The 18,620-nt window shown below is 39.9% G+C and overlaps 1 long non-coding RNA gene across 1 annotated transcript in view; it reads right to left on the bottom strand.

Moving 5' to 3' along the window:
• The window catches only part of LOC146860599 (uncharacterized), a 41,097-nt gene extending 22,718 nt beyond the window's left edge, over positions 1–18,379 (bottom strand). The window contains exons 1-2 of the long non-coding RNA XR_014979189.1: positions 18,223–18,379; positions 12,615–12,681 (exon numbers count right to left, since the gene is read on the bottom strand). This is a non-coding gene — a long non-coding RNA (uncharacterized LOC146860599). The remainder of the gene's footprint in view (positions 1–12,614; positions 12,682–18,222) is intronic.
• Between the last annotated feature and the right edge of the window lie 241 nt (positions 18,380–18,620).

Below are 18,620 nucleotides of genomic sequence, written 5' to 3'. Positions count from 1 at the left end.
ATAATTTAATAATAAATCTTTAACAAAGTTATTACAAATAAACTAATAATCAATTAAATTAAAAACTCACATAACTTCTGAAAAATACAATTGAATCAAAAAATAATAAAATGTTTAATACAAGGACAAATATATTTTTATATCAAATTAAAACAAAAACAAACCAAACAATATAATTGAAAACTACATTACATACCATGATATAATAGTGTACTGTATTTCAAATATAAATATTATTACCAAAAAGAAAAAATCTATATGTTTATCAACAATATGACGACCCACTATATTTTGGCAATCACAATATAATGGTGACAACATTTTGGTCGAACAATATTTTGGAGTACGTATTCAGGTACCATACAAATATGCCATTACAGAAACTACAATTGGGCCACATAAATGAGCTCTGCATGATTAAGTATGCTAATGTAAAGAGATTATTTAAACTGCACAAATTCCAAGGCAGGTTTTTCTGGTTAGTGTCTATCTACTAGCACAGTAAGGGAGACATTAGTATAACAAGAATGTTTATATTTAATTTGAGCCTAGTGCTAGATTTTCATAGTAATTGGACACATTCCAACAAATAGATTTTGCCAGGTCTTTCTTATAGTGTTCTTGGGCAACTATACGTGTTTCAGTGCGATGGATATTTCAAAATCAGTAAAATGTGCACCTAGGGAGGATTAGCAACATACTAGGTCTTATTCACAGTGTACCATTATCAAAACACATATTCTGGGCTGCATTACATGTATCTCCTACTAATGTGATTGCCTACTAGATGTCCTCAAATGCAGAGAAAAGTAGTTGTAGTCTGGGTGTGCATAGTGTAATCATTCTCAGTAAAATAGTGTGAAAAAACAAGAATGCCATCGACCTTCCACGAGTGTAAAAGATGTCTCAAAATTCCATCATATTCTTCACTTTTTCTTCTCAGTTATTTCAATCTTCACTTTGATGCCATGCGTTTCTCTTGTCTTTGTATGTCTTTCCTTCTGGTGCCTCGCTAATTTCATCTATTAAAACTCATATTTCTGACTCTTGTCTAAGCTTTTCTTGTCTCACTTGCCTTCTTGCGCCTTCCTTAGACTATCTTAAGTTCTACCTCACCGTTTGCACGACTCCTGCATTCTCCCACATTTTTAAACAACCTTGCTTGCTCTTTTCATGGTTCATCCATTTTAAACGCTAGTGCTGATGTTGCTCCCTGAATCCCTCATGTTTGATCTTTTCAATAGGCCCTACTAAGTAAGACTCTGGCAGCACAGTCATTACTAGATGAATATTCTGTGTTTCATTAGAGGTATATAAATGAAACCCCATGTAAAAATAAACACACCATAGAAAAACAAGCACAATTAATAAAAGTAACAAAAGAAATTCTGTCTGTAACATTTATTTTTTACCTAATCCAATCTCTATTCACCCCTTTTAGTGTACATGTGAAAATTTTCAGGAGAAGTAAACCATTTTCCATGCAAATGTTTGGCATATGAAATGCTCTAAAAACCATGCAGATACAAAATAGAGATTTAAAACTTTAACATTTTCTTCTTTAAACTACACATGCATGAGGAGTAAGGTTTTAAGTTTTAAATGCTTAACTCTTAGCCAAGCATTATGTCTTTTCAGGGAACTGTTGTTTGAAATTTTGTAAAACTGGTTTAAGTTGTAAGTAGCTCCATGTTGGAAAATGGCCCTCTCTTAAGGGTCACTCCCAGACTTTTTGCCTTCCTTCTCCTTTTTTACTGAATTAATTTTTGTCGGCCCTAGTCTTCTGGGAACTTTACCACCGCAAACCAATGCTAAAGTGCATGTGCTCTGGGATTAAAACATGGTGATATTCGTTTATACCCAATTGGCATATTTGATTTACTTGTAAGGCCCTGGTAAAGTGCACCAAATATGCCCAGGGCCTGTAAATAAAATTCTACTACCCACTTAAGTAGCCCATTAAATATGCCTCAAGCCTTCCATTGCAGTGCGTCTGTGAGCAGTTTAACCTGCCATTTTAGCCTGGCAAAATAAACCTTTTGCCAGGTGCAAACCTTTCTTTTTAAGAGTTTTTTTTTCTGTTCCAATATCTTTATTGTTATTTAAAAAGAAAATCAATACATTAATAATATAATGCAATACAACATAGCTTATGAGATATTCAATAAGTTAAAGTGGAATAAATACAGGATCGGAAAAGAGAATTCATATCAGGGAATAATAACCTACAAGAAAACAAAATACGTAAGTTACGTCTGATACATATAATAAATTGAATTTAAACAAAATATTGCACAGTCTGAGTAGAGAAAAAGTAAGAAATCAGCAGATCATACCACTTTTATATAAATACGAAGTTGTATTGCTCCAATAAATGAAATTGTATAACAGAAGTGAGTATAACGAAAGAAGAAAAGAAACATGGAGAAAAAGGAATGAGAGGAAAGAAGAAGGAGAGGTGGACACCTGCTACAACGGGGAAACACATTAAATATTAGAATCAAAGGGATATTGAGCTGCTAACCACTGAGATGACAAATTCATATATTTATCTAATCACCTCCAAGTACTACTAAAGATAGAAGTATGAGCCCTACAAAGATATGATACCCAAGCCCACCAAGTATGATAGGACAAAAGATTTAAAGATTTCCAATCAGCCAGTATAACTTTAACAGCAACGGAGATCAGCAAATCTAATAATTGCATACCCCAAGTATCAAGAGGTAAAGAAGTTGTTGCAGCCCATGGACCTAATCAGATCACAGGAAGGGAAAGCTCCAATTGAGTATTAAAGATTATCGAGAGATGTTTTTGCACTAAGCCCCAAAAAGGTTGCAATAATGAACATTCAAGAAACATATGCTGGTGAGTACCTGAAACCAAATTACAATTCCAACAGAAATCGTTATCTCCAAGCTTCAATTTGTATAAGCGGGTAGGGGTCCAATGTAGGAGATTCAATGTAAAAAATTTAGTTTGAATAAGACAAGGAGCAATTTTATTACATAGGGAAAGTTTTCCAATCAACTGCCAATTTTCCTGCGAAATATGATTAAAAATGTTTTCTTCAAAATGATGAGACCACTTAACTAGTGTAATTGTAGGTTGTGAATGAAGAGGAGCAGCTAAAAACTTATATATTCTCGAAGCAGTATGTCCTGCACGAACCCACATAGAAAGAAGTGAGATAATAGTGGAATCTGTAGAGAGAGATATTTTAGAAAGAGCCACCTTTAATTTTAAAAAGGAATAAAAATCCATATTATTAAGTTTGTATTGTCAATCCAGAGAAGAAAAGGGAAGAGGGTCATGTTTAGAGTCATAAAGATCTTTGACCAACGTAAGACCTCTAATAGCCCAGGAAGAAATCATATCAGAGTCAATATCAACAACATTTTTAGGGTTATACCATAGCGAGGCCCACCTCGAATTATGAATAGGCTTGGATACTTTTTTATCAATGTATTTTATTGCATTAATCGTATCTAGTATAATACGATGAAAATGACCAAGAATGACTTGAGAAGCAGTAATAAAGGAGGGAGTAGAGAGAGGAGTACATAACTCACGCTCAATATGAATCCACGGGGGTGAATGTTGGGAATCTGGTAAGAACCAAAGAGCTAAAAAGGCAATTTGATACAAGTTCCAATCTGGAAGATTACAGCCACCCAAAACCGAAGGCTTTCTAAGATATTTATATGCCATTCTCTGACGTTTATTCTTCCACAAAAATGTAGAAGTGAGTAAATCAATTTCATGGAAAAAGGACGAGGAAAGCTTTATAGGAAGCATGGAAGATAAAAAATTAATAATCGGGGTTATCATCATCTTAAGAGTTTGAAATCTTCACCACCAGGAGATATATTTCGGGGACCAAGAGGACAAAAGATCTTTGACTTTAGTTATGATTCGAGATTCGTTGTAGGAAATGGTATCCAAGAGATTTTTACAAAACCAAATTCCTAAATATTTAATACGAGTCAATTGCCATTTAAAGCCGGAATCACCCATGTGGAAAGGGAAACACAGTGAATTAAGAGGAAACATTTCTGTTTTGTCTTTATTCAGAGTATAACCTGAAACAAACGAAAACTCTTTAATGGTATTGGAGATCGCAGGAAGTGCAGTAGCAATATCCTCTGAAAAAATAAGAACGTCATCCGCATATGCAGCAGTTTTAAATGTATGTAAACCAAATTGGAATCCTTTGATAGCTATATTTAAGCTGAGTAAACAAAGGTGTGGGTCTAGTGATAGTAGAAAAAGGAGTGATAACGGGCACCCTTGTCTAGTGCCCTGACGAAGGTTAAAAAAAGAAGACGTAGCCCAATTGACTCTGATGTTAGCTTTAGGTTGAGCATAAAGAGACATTACCATATTGATAAAAGAGTCCCCTAGATTATGTGATATAAGTACTGCTTGTAAAAAAGACCAAGATACTTTGTCAAAAGCCTTTTCGGTGTCAAGGGCAATCGTCGCCGATGGTAAGGTAGAGTTTTGCTTTCTCCAAAATATGACAAAAGGTTCAGATATTGTCTCTAGCCGGTTTCCCTTTCACAAAACCAGTCTGGGAGTCATGAATAAGATTAGGAATGTGACCCTCTAAAAGTTTAGCCAGGATTTTGGCAAAAATGTTCGCTTACATATTTAATAATGAAATTGGACGAACATTTTTAGGATCAGAATGATCCTCGCCCTCTTTCGGGATAACAACAATAGTGGCTTCACCTGCTGAACCAGAGACCTTGCCAGAGAGGATAAAATTATCAAAAACCTGTTGAAGATATTTAATTATTAATGAGGAAAAAGTTTTATAAAAAGCAATCGGGAAGCCATCAGGCCCCGGAGCTTTCCCCGACTGAGTAGCTTTAATGGTATGAATTATCTCTTCAGAGTCAATTGGCTTCCCCAAATCAATCATATCAGAATGTGAGACAGTATTCATAGGAATCAATTTCAAGAATTGCTGACACTCAGAAATGTTGCATAGATCCTTGGGAGTATAAAGCTTCTCATAATAGTCTCGAAAAACTTCAAGTATTTCTGGAGTATGAAATTTCTTAGAACCATTCTTGTCATTAATATGAGAAATCTGGACATGTCTGACATTTGCATTCTGGTACTTTAAGATGGTAGCCAACATCTTCCCAGCTCTCTACCGTAGTAACAACTGTCGAGATTTCTGAGCATGTACACCAATATAAGCTTTTTTAGTAACTATAGAATTGAAACAGTATTTCAAGTTTTTAATATGCTGTAGGAGAGATTTATCATTAGAACTTCTAAAAAGCACCTCTTTACATTTGACCTCATCTCCCAAAGACTGCAACGACTCTCTATTTCTTTTTGAATTTTTTTTAATAATATGACCCTGAATAGTACATTTAAATGCATCCCATTAAACTTTTGGAGAATTCATTGAAGCTATCTTGGAAGAAGTTAGCAATTTCCTCATTAAGTTCTTTGACTTCATCCTTATCATCCAAAATCTCTGTATTAAGGCGCGTCAAGTACGAGGGCCTCTCGCATCAGTAAAATTAAGGATAGTCATTGAGACTGCAGCATGATCAGAAACAACTATTGGATGAATCATGACAATAACGGTATGTTTTAAAAGGGCAGCATCAACAAGGAGATAATCGAAAAGAGAAAAGCTAGAGCGGGGAGAGGAAAAGAATGTAAAATCACTACCCGTGGGATTATGAATTCTTCATGTGTCAATGAGCTGGTAAGCAGAACACAAACTGAGCAGATGTTTATGCGACCTAGGGGGAAAACATTTTAAGAGCAGACTGTCTATCTAGGATAGGATCTAAGGGCAAATTAAAATCACCACCAACAATAGTTCTGGCATTCTGAGGAAGTTCAGAGAGCTTCCTATTAACAGAACTCCAAAAAGAAGGATCATCAACGTTAGGGGCATATATATTCATTACATGTAACTCATCTGAACCATTGGACAGACGAGAAAGCAACCATCTCCCATTAGTATCATGCTCAGCAGTAACAATAGACAGACCTGAATTTTTGGAAATCAAAGTCACAACCCCATTCTTTTTACCAGAAGCTTCAGAACAAGTGATATCAAGAACCCATTCCTTCCGTAAAAGCAAAGCTTCCTTAAAGGCTATCTTGGTCTCCTGAAGTAGAACAATATCACCATACAAAAAATCAAGGATCTTGGGCCTCTTAACAGGGTAGTTCAATCCACGAACATTAAGAGAGATTACATTTAAGCAACTAATAGTGACACAGATAACAACATCAACAAAGACATCTGATAAAGAGAAAAAAAAGAGTACATTTCAATAGGTCATCCAACATAAGGGTAGAAGAAGGATAAAAAGATTGTAAACAATACATTGAAGCAGGAGTCCCCAGAGATAGAAAGATAGGAAGAGGGAAAGAAAAGACCAGAAAAAAGAAAAGAGAGAGCAAGAGAACTCCAAAGAAAAAAGGAGCATAAAAAGAAAGAAAAAGCCCTACCAGGGGAAGTCTATAACAGACAATTTGCATGGGGGAAATAACGTGGCCAATGGGGGAAACCACAGAGGCCAATAAACACAAAGCAGATCGCTCAACAATAAATATTTCATAAAGCGACGGAACAATTATATATACATTAATGTGTGTTATACAATAAAATTTGTCAATAGGAATAAATACTGTATGAACCCAACCAATATTCATTGCCTCATAAAAAAGGAATGACCAACACATTTTCAAAAGAGTAAATAGAAATATGAGACATAAATATCAGATAAATATCAATTAAGAGCCTTATAAATATCAATATTAAATAGATAAACTCACCTAAGGCATAATACATATTAAGAAACTGTATAAAAAGTAACAGTTTAGGAGAATATAAAAAACAATATAAAACTCGGAGTAGTTAATGTAGCAAATATTACAAGATTAAAAGCATCAAGGTAAAAATATCAAAGGACATGGGAAAGAAAAATTAGATAGCATATAGGAAATAAATAAAAGAAGATCCAAAACCATATCATATTTGATAGGAAATTGAAATAGAAAGTTCATAAAAGTAGCAAATAAGGTATTATACAAAGAAATATGAAGCCATATAAATAGCAGCCTAAGGCAATATAAATATTAAAAAGATGCAGTTAAGGATATTCAAGGTACTAAATACAGACAGGGATAGAGAGACGTACATACAAAACACAGTTTGAATCTGTATAACAAAAGTAAAGAAAAACACAGATAAATATTGAATACAGATAAAAATGAATCCCTATCATAAAATTATAAGGAAGAGCAGAGCAACAAATTAGACAACAAATAAAGCGAACAGTCAAATAGCAAGAAAAAAGAAAAGCGGACCAAAACAGGGAAAAAAAATAGAAAGAGTAGAAGAGGAGGTATCTATTTGTCATGAAAAATAGTAAGAAATACAAGTGCAGGGAAGTGCATATTTATCATCTTATCATCAAAAAATAATAAACATGTCCATGAGATGAAGAGACAACTAAACCAAAAACAGAAGCAATATAAGAATAAATGAGAAATATAAAAAGATGCGAAGGAACATAAGATATAAGAGAATAGAAACAGTGATATCTAGCATTAATACCGAAATAGTGTCAGTATATTGAATGTAAATTATCAACAGAGATGCACAAAAATATGATAAGCCATATAACCTGTGAAGGAAAAGACAGTTAAGAGAGAATAACCACTATAATACATCAAATTTACGAATGTATAGTTAGCATATCAACAGAGAGCACAGGAGAGCATTAGAAATCACATCCTTAAGGTAAAACACAAAAAACATGGACCCAAATTATCAAACACTGAGATATGCTAAGGATGAGACGTGGCAGGAGGGGACTCAGAGTCCATCTGTGATTCAGACTGATTATCCAAAAAAGTGAAAAGATCTGAAGGCTCATAAAAAATCTGTGGACGACCTCTGTAAGTTATTCTGAATTGTGAGGGACCCGCAAAGGAGAATGGAATGTTCATATCCATGAGCCTTTTTTGCAAATTCAAGAAACCCTTACGACGAATGACAGTGTCTCTGGCAAAATCTTGTGATATATTCTGTGGCCTTCCCATTGTAATGCTTTAATCTTTCTCATTCGCGCCAGAATTTGCTCAGTGTGTTGGTGACGCAGGGGTTTAAAAATCACTGGTCTGAGAGAAGACAAAGATTTCGGCTTTAAGGTGGGTACTCTAGAAGCACGTTCTATCTCAAAGTCTTTTTGAAATGAAAAATGAAGGGATCCATGCAGACAAAAAATCCAATACTGAAGAGGCAGATTTCTCACAATCCTCCGATAAACCAAAAATTTGCAGGTTACTTCTACGATTCCTGTCCTCTTGCTCAGTCAAGTCTCTCCTCAAAGAAGCCAGAGAGCGTTCCACACCTTGAACATGTTTAGCTTGCTAATTCGTGAAGTCTTCTACCGTGCTTATTCGTGTTTCTGCATTGGAAATGCGTAATGAGAGATTTTTTAGATCATTTCGGATTGTCGCCACCTAAATTTGAAACAACTCAGTATTCGTTTTGGTACTTTGTGCAATGTCATGGACTGAATTAAGTTTGAGTAAAATAGTGTCGAATGTTGAACCATATTGCCTTTTGCTGAGATATCTAGGGTGGAAAAATTTTGCTTCGACCTCTTCAGATTCCCTTTAGAACCTCTATCCCTTGGGGTGACACCCATGCCTTCCGCCATTGGAATGATACATAGAAAATACACAATATGACTGAGAAAAAGTAGATATTGCTCTGCGCAAAATAGAATAATAGTTGAAATATAAAAATCACCACAGCTAAAAAATACAACAGAGCAGGTCAAGCGCTGAGAAAAGCACCTTCGTATTCAACTGGTTACATCCTGAGGTATGCTAATAAACTTCCACAAACATATGAACAACTAAAAACTGCAGAGAATGCACTTGTGTACAAATATTGGTGCTGAATGGAATTCGCACAGCCAGCAAGAAACAAAATATTCCTCAGAAGTTTAAATTGCAGAGTAATCGTTGAACATGGGATAAATCACCCCCACTGACGTAAAGCCAACTGAGTATTAGGCCGCAAATAAGGCATTAAGAATTTCCAATAAAAGTTCTGTCAACGGCCGCCATTTTGTAGCAGAGCTTATCTCCTCAGAATGATGTCCCTCCAGCATAAGCAGCGCATAACATACAGAGGTTTAAAAAGATCAAAGTAACAATACCTCATTTATCAAGAAAAATCACTCTGATGCCCATTATGCAGCTCCAGCAACTTTACTTGATCAGACCTTGTATCGGCAATGTTTCCCCTTCCTGCCGCCATCTTAGCTCCAGCCCAAGGAGAAATTCTTCGTAGAAAAAGTCGCGGAAGAATCGGACCAAACACCTGGAAGTTCTCCTCAATACCTCCCAAACTGTTCCAACACCTAGAGCTGCTACGTGGTGAAGAAAAAAAAAATTACCCATATAGCATTTTTCAAGAGCGCCCGCACCGGAGGTCCGACAGAGCTCAAAGACGCGGGGCTTTCTTGGTTGTGTGTCAAGCCACGCCTCCTTCCTTTTTAAGAGTTATAAGTCACCCCTAATGTAGGCTGTGGACAGCCCATAGAGCAGGGTGCAGTGTTTTTAAAAACGTGCGCATGTACTTTTCAGTTTTACAGGTCCTGGACCGGTAGTGAAATACTCCTAAATTTCTTTTCCACTAATGCATGGCCTATATCCCCCATAGGATAACACTGGAGTTACCTTTTTACATTTTATAAGTTTTTTTTCCAAATGGAAAGAGATAACTGGTTCATGTTTGGTGTCTCTGGAATCCTAATTTAAAAACCTAATGTACGGTAAAGTCAGATTTTGAATTACAAGTTTGAAAATGCCACTTTCAGACAGTTGGCACTTTCTTGCCTTAGCCATTTCATGCCTGCAGTCAGTCTCTGGTTGTATGACCGGGTATAGTTGGCGTCTGTGTACTTCAAAGGCATGCCTCTAGAAGCTTCTCCTCACTTCAGAGACACAACTGTGTAAAAAGGACATCAGATACCACCACTTCAGCAGACTTCTGGACCTGTGGATACTCTGCCAGGAAGAAGGACTGTTGTGCTGCTGAAGGACTGCCACTCTGCTGGACCTGCCCCTTTTGAACCCAGAGCGACTCCAACGGCAAGCTGGCTGGCCTCCTGATGGGACACCTCACAGGCTTCCAACAAGCTTGCACCTGCACCTGCAATTGGACTCTGCCATCCGTGAGTCTGACCTGCCAAGTTTTGCCACCTCAGTCCTGGACCCGTGGAAGTGGACCTAAGGTGCTTGCCAGTGAAAATGACACATCTCTGCTTAGCAGCGCATCTCTGAGCAGAACTAATGCATCTCCTCTGCTGAGTAGTGCATCTCCATGCAGAATTGCCGCATCACTGCTGCTGGTTGGATTAGACCCATCGCAATGACCCGCATTGCCTCATAGTCCTCGGACCCGACACATTGCACCCAAGGCACAGGGCATCCACGACCCAGGTCCTAATCAACAGCAGCATCTATGATGATGACAGACTCTGCTACGCAGCCTCACAGCTCCTCGAATAGACGCATCACCAGCTGCACATTGCTTCTTTGATACCAGACTTTGCATTGCATCCACTATCAACAGGAACCTCAACGATGATGCAACACGACCCTGCCCTGCAGCTTTACGGCCTCTTGGAAGTAACATATTGCTATGGCTGTGCTGCGCATAACGCTCCGCAACCAGGATTTATGGTACCTCGTTCAGCAGCCCTAACTGGGTCTCTGTAGCTAGTCCATATCCCATATGCCATTGTGGTTGGCCTGAACTTTTGCCTTTGTCCCTGGCTGGTGCGACCACATATCCCCGGAGTGCGCTTTATGCTTTAGGGACTATTCTACAGTTTATTCTTTAAAAATTCATAACTCTGGTACTAATGATTGGATTTTTGTCAATTTGGTCTTCTTTTATTTATTTAAATAAGCTCTATTTTTCTAACATGGTGTGGGAAGTTTTTGTTTGGTGTTTTCCATGTTTTACTTTTGGAAGTGTTGCACAAATACTTTACACATTGCTTCTAAGTTAAGCCTGACTGCTCTGTGCCCAGCTACCAGGGGGTTAAGCACAGATTAATTTGGGGTTTGCTTCAGCCTTACCCTTACTAGGATTGTAGTTGCTTCTTGGCCAGGGCTTACACTCCAGCCAACCAGTAACCCGATTTCAAACACTCCACCGGAATAGTTGTCAAAGCTACAGGTCCTAGGAGGCAGTGTGCTGCAGGCCAGATGTCCAGACTGGCTGAAGGTGTCATTTATGATACAAGGTAACCTGGCTAGCGCGTAGTCATCTGGCACAGTCATCTCTGAAAGGTGAACAAATTTGAAGCAACATCTATCACATGTCAGGATTGCAATTTTCAGGCTGGTATGACTGAGGTCTCATGCCAGGATCAATTATAAAAAATAGGTGTGTTTTAGGTTGTCACATGACAGATGATTTTCTTAGGTTCTTAGAACTTGTTGAGATTCGTCAGATATAATTAAAAGATTAGAAGAAATTGATATAGTCAGTCACATATAAGTATCACTTCGGAAAAGGTAGCTGTCCTGGGACAGAATCTGTTACGTATCAGCCTTGCATCCTAAAAGGTGCCAGAGATGGGGGACAGTCAGTCACGTCACATACTCCTTCACAGAGCTGGTTGTCCACACTCCTGCATTACTGCTTAATGTTGTGAAAACTAAGTATAGATGAAAGGTGTTTATTGTCTCCCAGATCAATAGTACTAATGTCATAAAGCTTGGAAGGGTGAAAGGCTCACTAGACCCACCGATATTTGAACCTGTGACCACGGGACCAAACACAGACCCAAGCACTAGATAGGTGAGGAGACTGAAGTTCCGCCCCGGTAAAATGCCATCATTTAAAAAAATTAATTATCATAGTCCAAAAATATACATTATACGTCTACTTTGAGGAAACAAGGTCAAATGGAAACCTGTTGAGTCTAGTATCTTTGTTAAGACACTCGGCCTATGGGTCTACTGGTAATTTGTTTCAGGCCCCTAGGTGTGTCTACAAAGATGCCAACTTTGGCCTTCATACAGATAGGTAACGTTTCCTGACTGCACTACACCTTTCATAGCACACCACACCCATCCAATATTGTTATAAGGAATTCTTCTGCCTGCTGTTAATCGGGGCTGCCTTTGGCCCCTGAGTGACAGCGGGGAAACCTATCAGCCACCACCTCCAGCGTATGACGAGCAGCATTCTTCGCAGCAACCCTTGCACTAGCAGCAGACCGAATTCCTTTGGCAGCAAGGAACTTGGAAATATTCAGCTCGTTGTCATGTGGCTCACACAGGAGGAGATAGTGAGCTGCTGGTGGATAGGAGCAGTATTCGGCAGCGGTGTAAATGCTCATTTTTAAAAACTTTGGAAGAGGTGAAACTGCATCAGGCAAAAGATTGAACAAATGTACACTTACGAACCATGCATCTTAGAATATTCTTATGCTACAAACAGAGGTGTGTTGTGAAAAGAAACAGATGTGAAATTAAATTAATACATTGATTAATAACTATGGTACCAAGGATGAATAAAGATAACTTACCACCTTCATTGGCCCCTCCAGTTCCAGCTGCTGCATATTTTTCCTTCTGCCTGAGGCAGAGGTCACCCTAAAAGGAGGGAATAGAGAAAGACACTGATTAGTAGTGTCAACGCTAGATCCTTATCCTGTAGGTGTAATTTCGCATCCACCTCCTTCATATATTTTACATAACCACACACCAAAGGAATCCACAAAATCGCAAACGTTTGCTCCTCATGAAGATGAAGAAAGTCCGCTAACTACACCATAGACAAAGCTTTGAATATATACGATCCCCACACCCTGCAGTGCGGCTGCATCCAGTGAGAGACTGGGCTAGAAAGAATATGTCCCTTCGGCCGCTAAGTAGCAGTGAAGAGAAAGATCTGCCGTTACCAAGAGCATAACTCCCGCCACCTATCTGCGGTTACCAAGAGCATACCTCCCGCCACCTATCTGCCCTTACCAAGCGCATACCTCCCGCCACCCATCTGCCCTTACCAAGAGCATACCTCCCGCCACCTATCTGCCCTTACCAAGAGCATACCTCCCGCCACCTATCTGCCCTTACCAAGAGCATACCTCCCGCCACCTATCTGCCATTACCAAGAGCATACCTCCCGCCACCTATCTGCCATTACCAAGAGCATACCTCCCGCCACCTAGCTGCCGTTACCAAGAGCATACCTCCCGCCACCTATCTGCCGTTACCAAGAGCATATCTCCCCCACCTATCTGCCGTTACCAAGAGCATATCTCCCCCACCTATCTGCCATTACCAAGAGCATATCTCCCCCACCTATCTGCCGTTACCAAGAGCATACCTCCCGCCACCTATCTGCCGTTACCAAGAGCATACCTCCCGCCACCTATCTGCCGTTACCAAGAGCATACCTCCCGCCACCTATCTGCCCTTACCAAGAGCATACCTCCCGCCACCTATCTGCCCTTACCAAGAGCATACCTCCCGCCACCTATCTGCCCTTACCAAGAGCATACCTCCCGCCACCTATCTGTCATTACCAAGAGCATACCTCCCGCCACCTATCTGTCATTACCAAGAGCATACCTCCCGCCACCTATCTGTTGTTACCAAGAGCATACCTCCCGCCACCTATCTGCGGTTACCAAGAGCATACCTCCCGCCACCTATCTGCCGTTACCAAGAGCATACCTCCCGCCACCTATCTGCCGTTACCAAGAGCATACCTCCCGCCACCTCCTCCAGCAGCAGAGGAACTGGAAGCAGGCCGCGTGCAGGGAGATGGTGAGATGCGGCAATGATGACTGGGGGGCTGTATTCTCTTGGCCCTGATCATCAGCATCAAATAACATGTATATCCATCATATGGATAGGATTTGTTGCCACGGTTGTTGCAGGGAGAGGCAGAATAGCAAGAAAAGTCACAATAAGTGAAAGCTGGGCTGTTGTAACGCAAGCAAATCTCAAAATGTTGGTAACGATGTCCACAATATGTCATAGATTTGCCATTATTATGCAGGAATGGCCAAAATATAATAAGCGATACCCAAAATGTGTCACCATTGCTCCTTGAACAATTGCTCCTGGCCTAGTGGCCTGCAATAACCTCAGTGAAGGAAGCGGATAGAGGCACGGCGCCGCACGCCTCGGTGCTATGAACAGCCACATGCTTCAAGGCAACGTCAGAGATCAGAGGAAGAAGCATTCTCTAAAGCTCTTAGTCCCCCTGAGCCTGAGGAGGACTGGAGCCGACAGTGAGCTCCCCACGGGCGGCAGGGGAAGCAACAGGTCTGACATGCTAGAATGCAGGAGGCAGATGGAGACAAGAGGGAGAAGGCAGTGGTGAGGCTGGGATCTAAGCAGGCAGCGATGCTGCCTTTTGTTCTATTGCTCGTTCTTGCCAATGAGAGAAGGAGGCAGGGGCCTGAAGGTCGATCACCTATGATAGGGCACAGGACAAGCTCTTTTTTTAATATATATTCTTAGGCCAGGAAAAGTGGTTGTTATTGACACTGACTGTCTGCCGTTTCTGCCCTCTCATACAGAGACACTGAGCAAACACTGTAGGCACCGGCCGTTGTCTGCTGAACATTAGAAGTGCCTTAGAACTGTCTGAGAATCTCCGACTCCCTCCTAGACAGAGAGCGCATCAGCCCAGATGCTGCCATGACCACCTGCGAAAGGAGCTTTTCTTTAAGTCAAGCTGCCCTTTTACATAGGAATGACTGCCAAAAATCAGGAAAGCTGGAAGGGCATTTTCAGCCCTCTCAACTTTGAAAGCACCTGTAAATACTTTTTTACTTACAGGCGCACGTATAATTTGTTGAGTTGTGAATTAATACTCCTGGTTTCAGTGACAGATTTTCTTATGCTGAAATTTTCAGGAGTTTCTGTAAAATACTTGGATTTTTAGCCAAAACATTTGCAAAACTTTACTGTAAAGAAAATCGTTTGGCCCCAACTAAAAGACAAAATTTTAACATTTTAGAGGAGACAAGTGAAGCCTTCTTTCAAATGTATGGAGTCACTCAAGATACTCACTCAGTCCGGGGAGTAGTTGACTTGTATGAAAACATTATGAAGGACTGCTTTGAACTCCAAGTCGGTTAGTGTGAGTGCAGAATAAGGTTCATGCTTTGAACCAGGGCAGAAGGATGGAATAAATGGCTGTTCAATAATCTTTGCACAAGGGTCTCTTGGAAACTTAGGTGCACATTCTGACATTTGGTTGAGTACCTCCGATGGTTAATAAAATGATTGAAGAATGTTAGAGTGGACTGCACCTTCCATCTGACTGGGCACTGACTACAGGCAAGTCTCTGCTCTATGCACTTTGCTGGACAACCAATGGGACCAAAGTGGGTCGTCACTAAGGGCCTGATGTACAATGTCCTTGTGCGGTCCCAACCTTGCTATTCACAAAATAACAGTATTTACAACTACAAAAATGTCTCTGTACTACTTACTAATCGCCTTGTGAGAGCCAGAAATGCATAGCCAACTAGCAAAAGGGATTTTGTGACTCATTCTGAATTGTAGGTAGGAGGGGTGTGAAAGGGACTTCCCCTCCTAATCACAATAACAATGATAGGGATAAAAAATTTGTGACTGCAGTTGCAAACTATTGATCAGACACTGACACTCTAGATGAGTTGTATCTTATTCGCAAAGGGGAAGCCACTTGTGGTTCTTGGGATCGCTCTACCGCGATTTCTACTGAAAGGGGAAACTTTTTTTAGGCATCACCTACTCCTCTGAGGAACACTGCTTAAAAAAAGTTTCCTACTTGGGAATGTGACTGCAGGGATGGGAGAATGCTGTTCCTTGCAGGCCACCCCCATGAATTTGTAGCCAGTCACTGGGGTTTGCATATGGCAACTTTCCTAATTAATACTCATTATTATCTGTCCTGCTATGAATGCACATTTTGTGATGCTGCCCATTAGTACATAGGTCGCTTCACAAAATGACAGGAAAGTCTCAAAAAGTTGATACACAGTTCACACCTACTATTTGTGACTTGTCTGCATATCAGGACCTAACATTGTAAATAAATAAATAGGTTTGCCCTCCTACGCCACTCTGTAAACAACCGCAAAGGTAGGATCTAAATGGAATACATATAACCATCAAGAAACTCGACTCTCTAGAATATGGCCACATCCTGATTAGCTATTGCCATCGACATGGCTTTCCTTTGATCACATTGAAGCCCAGACAAAGCCAACTTTGGAGGCCCGAATGAACCTCCTTAGCCATAACCTACCCTGCCAAAAATGCGGCACTTCTTCTTTCCTTCACCTCTTCCTCTTTCTTGTAAGGATCTCAGTATGGAACCCTTTAGGGTTAACAGGTCAGGTACTGGCTGGATAGATCATTGAAGTGACCGGCCTGTAATACCACATTTCCCCTTACTCTCCATCCCCATCTACATCGTATTGGAGCTCCTTTGTGCCAGCACCAAATTAGAAGTGAGAGGACAGGGAAGGGGGCGGGGTGACACAGGAAGAAAGAAGAGGAGAAAGGGAATCGGAGGAAAAAGAGGAAAACTAAGGGAAGGGTATGCGAACCTTGAAAAAAAGAACAGCCACCCAGCAGCCTACAATATATATATTTTAGAACCAGCTGGTTAGCATGCAGGCGCCTTGGGGCTGGAACAGCTCGTCCATCTTTAAAGCCAGCTCTAGCTATGGAGGAGGCCCATTAAAGGTTTTATTTGACCCTCAGCAAACTTTTCTGTTTTCTTATATTACAGCACTTGCCATTGTATTAAAACATATTGTTTTTATTTTATAGAAAATGTTTGGAACTGTCTCTATCCACATTATTGAAACCTTCTAGTTCTCATGTAATGTTTTGGAAATCTTTAGATTATTATTTTTTTAATTAATACTAGTATTTTAGGATTGTTCTAGTTTAACAAACTTGTATCTTTATTGCTACTTGACGTACAGTATGTTTTCAATATTTGTATTGATATTGGCCCCAACACCCACAGGTCTTTTTATTTCTTGTTTTTTTTAATAACATTTATGCTTCAACATGTATTATGTTCGTGTATACTTGTTATATGTTTTAGTGTGCATTAGTATAAAAATATTTGAACACAAAAAAGAACATATTGTGTTTTTGCATCGAAAGTGTCCTGCTCATCGAGTATCTGTGCCATCAGCTAATTTGCTGTAAAATAATAGCTCGGCCTCAAAAAGATTGGATTTGGCCATACATAGGATAGCAGGTATAGTCACTTATCTTCATAAAAAAGTGGCCCCACACACGTCATTGAAGAACAGTAGGGAAGGAAACAAGCTGCTGCCTCCATTTTAATTGCGAGAAAACTAGCGCGTATGTACTTCATACAATAATTGTAGTTAGTATTTGACAAATAGGTGCCTGCAAACTTCCATAAACTCGTTTTATACTTAGTTCTTGCATAACTATGTCAAAACGAGTTAGAAATAGATTATTATTATTGTTATTATTATTATTAGCAGTAGTAGTAGGGCCAGTAGTATTAGGAATCAATAATACTAAGAAGAAGAAGAAAAGAAAGACGAGGAAGAAGGAGAAGAAGAAAAAGAACAAGAATAATAACCACAATAACAGGTTATTGCCCATTCGCTTGTAAACGACCATGGGAATGTATAATTATTATTACCCAATCAAAATTGCTCCTTATTTCATTGGCCTGACAAGAATAAACGGCTGAGTCAACCTTGCAGGTGTGTGACCTACGAAACATACACAGATCTCAGCAATAAAAAACATGCGATTTAATCACCTGCCTTATTGCCTCTGTTAAAATAAACTTGTAAGAAAGGCAAGACTAGAAATAAACAAATGTTTATTAAATGTAGATGGGAGAAAGTAAATCGAAGATGGATACAGTAGTTTCATACAGTGGCTTCCGCATATCAGCTGCATGACAATACTCCTTGACAAATACAAAAGTAAATACGAGATGGCTACTTTATTTGCACAACAGAATAACGAAAATCGTAATAACATATTTTATGATAAATGCAATAAAATAAATAACATAGAGCAGTTTTTAATAACATTTGAATCTCGGCCTGCAATGTGCTGTTTTTCATTACCGGCACATTCCCTTCGCCCCTCACCCCCCCCCCCCCCCCCCGCCGATACCTTTGCAGATCCGAGATTTGGATAACCTTTATTTCAGTCCATCGAGTTACACCAGGGTAGTTTACTTCAGCTTGTAAGCACTGATACAGCACCATCCGCGTGGCACATCCACACTGCCCATGCTCCACCCCTAGTCGCCCACTCCTTGCTCAGAACTGATTCAAAGCCTGGTGCACTTTTATTTCCGGTGCACGGTTCTCGTGATCACTCACTGGCTTCCGGGTTCATGGCTCTTGCCGCACGTGCTTCGCGCCATGCTTCTCCGCCCAAATGCTTTAACTTGGAAAGGTGTGATGTCAAGAAACCCAGCATGACGCGACTCTCCGCTACGTTGCACCTTTGTGATTTTTTTTCAATGCCATCTGGACCGGTGGCAGGGCAACCTGCGCACACTGGCC

Source organism: Triturus cristatus, chromosome 3_1 (assembly GCF_964204655.1).
Source record: "Triturus cristatus chromosome 3_1, aTriCri1.1, whole genome shotgun sequence".
Classification (NCBI taxonomy): domain Eukaryota; kingdom Metazoa; phylum Chordata; class Amphibia; order Caudata; family Salamandridae; genus Triturus; species Triturus cristatus.
This window is presented reverse-complemented; position numbering and strand designations above follow the sequence as displayed.